The 8,949-nt window shown below is 39.0% G+C and overlaps 1 pseudogene; it reads left to right on the top strand.

Moving 5' to 3' along the window:
• Positions 1-2,697: 2,697 nt before the first annotated feature.
• On the top strand, positions 2,698-8,438 carry LOC149499106 (uncharacterized; annotated as a pseudogene).
• Positions 8,439-8,949: the final 511 nt, after the last annotated feature.

Below are 8,949 nucleotides of genomic sequence, written 5' to 3'. Positions count from 1 at the left end.
AATTGATTTTTAGGCATTTGATGCCAAAATTGTTGATTTAAGGCTTTTAGCCAAAAAGAATGATTTAGGCAAATTGTTGCCAAAAGATGTTGTGATTTGGGCGATTGTCGCCGAAATTGATTTAAGGCTTTTAGCCAAAAGATTGATTATTTTGAAGGCTTTTAGCCAAAAAGGTTGATTTAGGCAATCTGTTTGCCGAAAGGATGATTATTTAGGCGATTGTCGCCAAAAGGATTGATTTTAAGGCTTTTAGCCAAAAGATTGATTAATTTGAAGGCTTTTAGCCAAAGAATTGATTTAAGCAATTTGTCGCTAAAATGGTTAGTCTAATTTATAGGCAATTTGTTTGCCAAAAATTGACTAACTGAATTGTAATGTAGGCAATTGATTGCCAAGAGAAAACGTGTTTGAATTAAGGCCTTTTAGTCACAATTATTGATTAATTGGACTTAAGCCGAATATGTTCGAAATAAAGGCAATTTCACCATAGTTATTGATTAACTAGGCTTTTAGCCAATATTGTCGGATTTAAGCTTAACACCACGATTATTGGTTAACCGGGCATTTAGCCTAAATTTATTTACTTGAGGCAATTTATTTGCCTAATGATTGACGTGAATGCTTTTATGCAGTTGTAGAATTATTAGGAGTAGAAGAGAAGCATGAATGAAGTGCTAAAATTAAATAGGCAGAGTTTAGTTCATGTACCTGATTTAATCGTCGATCGCTTCTTAACTCCAGGTTAAGCTCCTCGTTAAGGGAATATTAATTAATTTGATTTTAATGACCACTTAACAAAGCAAGAAAGCAATTAAAGCTAAACTAAAATGCAGAAAAGCAATTAAGAATCGCAAAGAGCGTAGGGGAGAAGGAGCGTCCGTCAACACAGATTGAGTGAGTTGAAAGGTCACACCGGGCCTGTATTTATAGGCGAAAACGGACTGTTTCGGCGGCCGAGCCGTCGGCCGCCGGAGCTCGACGGTTCTGCTGATTTTTCATTCCGGAGGCTTTTTCGGGAGTTTCGGACCTCCGAAAAATATTCCGGGACCAGTTCCGCGATCCTCGCGACGCCCCGGACATTTTAAATACCATATTGGTATACTTCCAGTAAATTTTCAAAATGGCCTCCAGTCCGGCCGAACTGTTTGCAGTCCGAGAAAACTGGCTTTTTGAGCCTCAAAATTTGAGTATTCACACATCCAGATAAAAAATGAGTTTTATCTACTCTTTAAGCAAGGATGCCTAAGGCTTAACTCGATTTGATCTCGGAATAAAACCATGATTATTGATTTTATGTTGTTTGGCCTCTGAAATGAAGGTCCATGCGCCACTATGAAGGGCGCACGCCAACACGTAATGGCGCACGGATCTTGCCCTATTCAGAGAACTCAAAATAGGCGTTATGGAGCCTTCTAGGAAGAAGTGGCACAGGGCCCATGCTTGTGATGTGCGCCACAGCATGTGGCTGGCGCCACTAACGCCCAGAATGCCTCCTTTTTGGTTGATAACGGGTTTCCCTCACAATTAGACTGAAGAATGGTGATTTAGCACCAAAATGAAAAGGAAAAGAGGAGGAGAAAAGGTTTAAACTCTCAGTTTACCTTGTTTTGAAGAAGACTTTGAGATTTGATCGAAAATGGTAGGAGATACCCAATAAACCTTGATCTTTGATAATGATCCGAGATTAGTTTTATTTATTTGTGTTTTGGAAAATATTGATTGCCAAATCCACTGGAGTTCTTTGTATAAAAAGTCTCTTTTAATGCCAAATCAATAACACTTGTTAAGGATTTGGATTGAGGGGTTTTTGAGAATCAAAATTGCAAGAGTTTGGCTAGGCAACCTAAAATTCCTCCTCCTAACCGATTCCCCATGACTCTATTTATAAGCAAATTGGGGGGGGGGGTGTTGCCATTTTTAGGGCTTAGGTGGTAAGTGCCATTAGTGGGCCTCAAAAATGGGCCGAATTTAGTTTTCATAAAATCAACCGAGTGGCACGCAAAACAAGGTAGTGCACCGAGACGTGCCATGGGTGTACCCAAGATGTGTTTTCGGGCCCTGTTTTGATGTGAACCTTGAAAATGTGTAAATGGTCCGATGGGTTTCATTTCTTAAACTCAGATCATTAGTCTGAGATTCAAATTCATTGAATATCTCAAACTCATTTTATTACCAAAAAGGTTATCATCACTAAGTCCTTTTGGGGCTAAAATTGAGCGTCTACAATGGCCTTCCAAAAAGGAGATTGAAGCATGCCGGGACACCTATCACTTGGGAAGGGATAATCATGATTGCGTGCCTGATTGTGACCTCAAGATAGGCCATGCCCAAAACTTCTCACCTGATGTTGTCATATGCCCTCACAATCTGATCGAATGGCGTAAAGTCTTCAGTAGTTAAACCCAAGCAGCTAGCCACTTTTAGAGAAAATACATTCAGAGCTGACCTATTATCTACCAGAACCATAGGTACTGTCTTACCCCTAACCTGGACTGTAATGTAAAGAGCATGGTTATGGTCCCCTCCACCAGTAGGAATCTCATATCAACAAAATAGAGAGCTAGTACAAAGGGATTCCTTATGATAGATGCTACCAACGCCTCGGGAGTAAAATCAACAAAAGTCTGGCACTGATTCATAGCTTTCACCAAGGCTTGGCGGTGTACAAAAGAGGATTGGATTAAGCCCCATATAGAGATGTTGGCCTTGGTCTTCTTTAGTTGCTCCAAGACTAAATTTTTGGGCTATGGTCCAGAGTTGGAACTAGGCATGTCCTTCGCCAAGATGGTTGAATTGGGTAAAGCTTCAGGAGGAGGAGATGGGTATTATCTCCTGCTATGGGTGATGGCATTGATTTCCTCAAGTACATCATTCAAGTTTATGATGCAGCATGAGTTGTCAAAGATGGGGTTAGGTCAGCATAATGAGAAAGAGAAAGAGAAATGAGGAGCCTTTGTGCTTCTTTCTTACTTATCAGCATCCATCATTTTTCAATTAATAAAGACTACCCCACACCCACTTGATGATTCCTTTCTGTTGACGCGTGATTTTATGCCTCCACCTGACCCAATGATGATATGAGGACAAGGGACAAGGTATCACGATAAACCAGAAGTGTTTGAACCAAAAATTGAATCAAACCGCCCAAAGGAGCCTGACCCGTGTTAGGGCTGCGTCACGCAGCTAGTACCTGCGTGACTGCACTCTTAGCTGCGTCACGCAGCTCTAACAGGGCTGACACCTCTGGCGCGCGCCCGTGCAACGGCCTGCACTGTTTGTATGGATACGCGGCAACTGTACGAAAAGTAAGTCGCATCACGCGGGTTTACGGGTGCGTCACGCAGCTTCTACCCACGTGATGCAACTGCCCTGTTGCCCTAGCCATATAAATACAACATTTCATAGCAAAAACGGGACTTTTGACATTTTCTCTGATTCTTGGCTCGAAAAAAATTGAAAAGCTTTAACCTAAGTTTACAAAAAACGGCTAGGGTTTTCTTCCCCAAGACCTCAAGTGAGTAAACTTGAGGAAGATCAAACCATTAGACATTTGGTTTTGGAAATTAAAAGAAAAACAAAAAAAAGATAAAGAGAGCAAAAGAGAGAAAAGATAAAAGAAAAACATTTGCTTGATAACCACGCTTCTGGAATCGTGATACAACATCTCTGAACTAACTTCAGTGCATGCAATCCTCAAATCTGAGGGCTAGGTAACGATTCTAACTTCTCTTTTTCATTTCTAATATTCTATCTCTTAAAAATCTCATTTTTCTAGTATTTGGTTAATTTGGTATTGGTTAAACGCCATTTTGCCCATTTCTGAGTATTTCTGAGTTGTGTTAAACCATTGTTAACAAAAAAAAAATGTTAAAAAAGGTAGTTTGAAAGGTAGTTGCGGACCAGAGCAGTCGCGTCACGCAGCTACTACCTGCGTGACGCGGCTGTTCATGTCCAAAAGTCTTTGATTCGGACTGGACCACCAGCGTGACGCAGCTATTTGTATACCCAGTATACTCTTATCCTCATATTTGTATTTAATATGATATCTTGAATAAATAATCAATAAAGTTGAGGATTTGGAGTAAGTCACAAACAGTTCCGTCACGTAGGTAGGAGTTCCGTCATGCGACTGTTCTCCATAGAACACTCGCGTGATGCGACTGTTCCAAGTTCCAGTAATATGATAGAGTTCCGTCACGCGACTGTTCTTCATAGAACAGCTGTGTGACGCAACTTTTATGGGTTCCAGAATAAAGGACAAGAGTTGCGCCACGCGACTGTTCTTCCATAGAACGCCCGCGTGACGCGACTGTTTCCTAGTTTCAATTTATTTTTGTTATTTTGTTTTAATTTCATTTCATTAAGTAGATTTTAATCCTAACTCGGAAAATGATCAATTATGGGCAAACTGAGTCTTAATCAAACTAAATCAATTAATTATTGATGATTATGAGATTTTTAGGATTTATTTCCTATTGTTTACCATTAATTATATTATTAAACTCGGTTTGTGGCCCGCCTTTAACCATAAGGCAAGAGCGGGTCTTTTTATCTTTATTTGATATGTATTATGGGTGGATGATGGATATGATGATTTATTTGTGATGAATGCAATGAATGAACCTAATTGTAACGCCCCATTTTTCCTGTGTTTTAATAGTAGTTTACCGGTCTGTGAATAGTACCACCGGTCCGGAAGTTGGTATTATTTTTTGTCCGAAAAATTTCTATTTATGTTTTATATTTTATTTAACATTTTTGGAGCATGTATGCATGATTTGTATGGGTAGAAAGTAAGTAAGGAATATTTTTGGAGAATTTAGATAATTAGTGAATAGTGAATTATGTTGTTATATTAAGTAAGGAAATTTGAGCAAATTATTTTTATGGAGGAAATTTGAGAAATTATTTTTATGGAATAAATTAGAGAGTTTTGTGGAGATAAATAATATTTTGAAGGAATTTAATTGGAGAATATTTGGAGAAAAGACCAAAACACCCTCCTATTTGAAGAAAAGACCAAAATACCCCCTTAGTTGCTTTAATAAAGCAACTATCAATTATTGACCACCAAATTTTGCCATCTTCTTCTACATCCACGTTTCTCTTCCTCCTCCTTCTTCTTCTTCTTCTTCTTCTTCTTCTTCTTCTTTATTTTCTTCAATTCCTACTTAGTAAACACCCATCCAAATTGATTTAAGCACTAAATATTAGAGAGTGAAGCTAGAGAAGTCATTTTTGGTGACTAATTTCAAGGAATTTGGTGATTTTCCTACTTGGGTCAAGTAAGTGATTTTATGATAATCTCATTATTTTTGGGTTTAGAGTTGTCTTTTATCATATACATGCTTAATCATGCTCCAATTACTTCTTTTATTTGTTTTCTTTGTTTGATTTTGAGTTTCTTCCATGTAGAGGGTGGAGAGCCTTCTAATAAGGATAAAGGCAAGACCAAAGCTTGAGAAGCTTTGATTAAAGCTTGTTAAAGCTTGTTTTGAAGGTTAGTGTTCATAAACACACTTACCTTACTCCAAATTTTGATTTTGTGCCTTTATGCTATTATGTGTATATTTTGAGATTTTGTATGAAATGATGGATTTGTTGAATTTTGGTTGCCATTACATGCTCTTGGATGATGTTTGATGAGTATTTATGTTGTGGTAGACATTGCTACCTTGTATCTTTGTGGTTCATGTTCCTTTCATGGCTAAAGTAAACTGAATTTGGGAAAAACGTGATTTTGAGTGAGATTTAGGACCATTTTTCAATCCTTTCTAATTTCCATCTGTGTCTGAGTCTTTCATAAAAGTTGTAGGTCTATCTCTTAGCTTTCCAACCCATCCTCTTGTGTCCAATTTGGAGATATATAACTCAACTTATGGCTAAAACACCCAAACTGACTCTGTTTGTGTCGGGCCACATGCATCACTGAATTGAGTGCCCATTTTGACCACTATAATGACAAGATTAGGTTCTAAGTTCTTCATAAAAGTTGTTTCCCTGTGTCTTGAGACTTCTCTGGTTTTGGATTGAATTAATTTGAGTGTGGGGTTTAGTAGGAATTCAAGAAACAATGGACTTGGTTCTGCTGAATCAGGTCTGGTCTGTCAGTCTGTGTTCCTGCTTTGTTTTGTTATCTTCCATATTGATCTGGGTTGTAATCCCTTCATAACATTTGTAGAATTTTGTCTTATCTTTCTAATGACTCTAATTTCATTTAATTTGGAGACCCATAGCTCCGGTTATGTTTTAAAAACACAGCAAAGGTCCATGTTATTTTTATGCTGGAAATTTTCTATGTTAAGTCATTTTGTTTAAGTATGAGAATTTTTATGAATTACTTAAGTTTAAATTAAGTTTTTATTATGAGAAGACTAAAGAACATGAATTTTATGAGAAATGTTTTTGGGCTCTAATATACTTGGTGTGGATTTGATGCATGATTTGATTTTATTATGTATGATGAGCATGCTCGGCATTTGATGCCATTATGATAAGAAGCTATGATCATATGCTAGGCACGTGGGTGTCTTATGTTAGGGCGGATGCGCTCTATATGTTATGAAAAGGTTGGCGACCTAAGGCCATTATGAATAAGCTATGTGAGCCCTTATACAATATTTTTAAGGAAGTGAAATAAATGAAATCACATTATGTTAATAACTCTTCATTTACCACAACTTATTTATGATATCAAATGAATTTCTAAAGCATGATGTGTTGGTGTGCATATGTACTGCATGTTCAAATTTAATGATTTTATGTATATAAATGATTGTTTTTAAGTATGTTGTCATCACAACATTGGTTTGTTGTGTTTTATGAGCACCACTGAGTTTTATACTCAGCGCGTTGATTTTATCACGCGCAGGTTGGAGATTGTGCTTGCTGCTTAAAGAGCTGAAGAGTAGCATCAGAGCTGAAGAGATATTTGGTAGTTACTTAGTATTTTTCTGTAACTAAGAATTATGGCATGTATAAGTATTACATTTTTGGAGACTGTATTATTTAATTTATAACTTAAGCATGTTATTGTAAATTATTTTGGTGTATATATATTGGGAGATAAACTTGGACTTATTTAATGGTTAGAGCATTAGAAGTTGATATATTTAAATGAATGTATTGAAGTGATGAATATTATAATGTTATTGAGGAACTATGGTTATGAAATTATAGAAGTGCTATTGTGTTGTTATTGGAGTTTGATGGGGTTTGGAGTTTGAATTTGGGAGTGCTTTGTATTCATATGTTTGGCAACTTCTATTTTTAGGGGAAACTCTTGCAGTTTTTCTGTAGGATTCTCCCAAATCATTTTCAAAACAAAATACTATTACTTGCTAAACTTGTGAATACTAAGTCACTTCTAATTCATAATATGATAATTTTGATTTTTATGTAGGTTAGGACGGTGCCTCCGGCACCGAATGTGGCATCCACCGTCGGGTCTTTCGGGATCGGGCGACGGGTGTTACATTTAGTGGTATCAGAGCATAGGTTTAGGCGGTTCTCGGACTATATGCATATATAGGAATTTATCTATTTTGAAGTGAGAGTATGAGTAATTTAAGTTAAATACATGCCATATTGATTTGGTTTGGAACTTCTCTCTGATGGAACCTTTTGGTCTTTGTAGGAGTTGAGTGATGTCTCAACATCTGTCAGATGAGGAGGTGGATAGTTATGTCCCTCCTAGTGGTGGTATTCCTGTTGGAGATGCCGCTAGTGGTGCTGTGGGTTCTGATGCAGAGCACGCCTCGAGGGTGGGGCAAGCTGCTGCAGGTCCTGCTGGGCCTAATCAGGATACATTTGTTCAGCAGTTAGTTGCTGCTTTAAGGCAGGCAGCAGGAGCTATTCCCCAGGCTCCAGTTGCTCCAGCCCCTGTTCCAGTTCGTCCCCCTATTGAGAAACTGAGGAAATATGGAGCTGTTGAGTTTATGGGTAGAAAGGATGATGTGGCTTCTGCAGCAGAGTATTGGCTCTAGTCTGTGGAGAGGATATTAGAGCAGATGCAGTGCTCACCTGTAGACAGTTTGGTTTGTGCCACGTCCTTATTGAGAGAGGAAGCTTACCAGTGGTGGGATACTGTATCATGGACAGTTAGTGCTGAGCAGAGGACTTGGGACTTCTTTCTTTCTGAGTTCAGACAGAAATATATTGGGGAGCTTTACATTGACCAACGTAAAGCAGAGTTTTTAGCATTAAAACAGGGCAGAATGTCTGTGGCTGAATATGAGAGAGAGTTCATCCGGTTGAGCAGGTATGCTACTGAGATGATTCCTACTGAGTCTGATAGATGCAAGCGCTTCAGGAAAGGCTTGCATGATGAATATCGCATGCATCTAGTTGCTCATCCTCATACATCATTGTCTTCCCTAGTGAAGGCAGCTTTAGAGCTTGAGGAAGTGAGGAATGAGCAGCAGGCTAGGAGGCAATAGAGTCAGCAGGGTCAACAAAAGAGGGTTCAGGGTATGGTATCTGGACAGACTTTTGGCTCAGTCTAGTAGTAAGAGGCACAGAGGTCCATCACAGACCTGGTCTAGACCGATTCAGAGACATGGACAGGGTACTCATGGCAGAGTAGCTCCACAGATCACATCTGTTGCTAGTGGTGGAGGTGCTACATGGATTGATATTCTGCCATGTCCTCAGTGTGGAAAGAAGCATCCCGGGGTTTGTAGGAGATTTTTTGGGGCATGCTTTCGATGTGGGTCTACAGAGCATTTGCTTCGAGACTGCCCTATGACTTTGGCTAGTGCAGCTCCTCAGGTAGGGAATTCGGCTCTTTATGTTTCGAGAGGCAGAGGCAGAGGCCGTGGTGATACAGGAGGCACTGGGAGTCAGAGGCCAGTTTCAGAGACAGTGGAAAAACTTGAGTCCAGAGCACCTACTAGAGCGTATGCTATTCGGACTAGGGAGGAGCAGGATGCCCCAGACATTATCATTGGT

Source organism: Jatropha curcas, chromosome 1 (assembly GCF_041381405.1).
Source record: "Jatropha curcas cultivar XTBG-Jc1 chromosome 1, XTBG_Jcur_1.0, whole genome shotgun sequence".
Lineage (NCBI taxonomy): Eukaryota > Viridiplantae > Streptophyta > Magnoliopsida > Malpighiales > Euphorbiaceae > Jatropha > Jatropha curcas.
The sequence above is the reverse complement of the archived record's forward strand: the minus strand, read 5'-3'. Positions and strand labels throughout refer to the sequence as shown.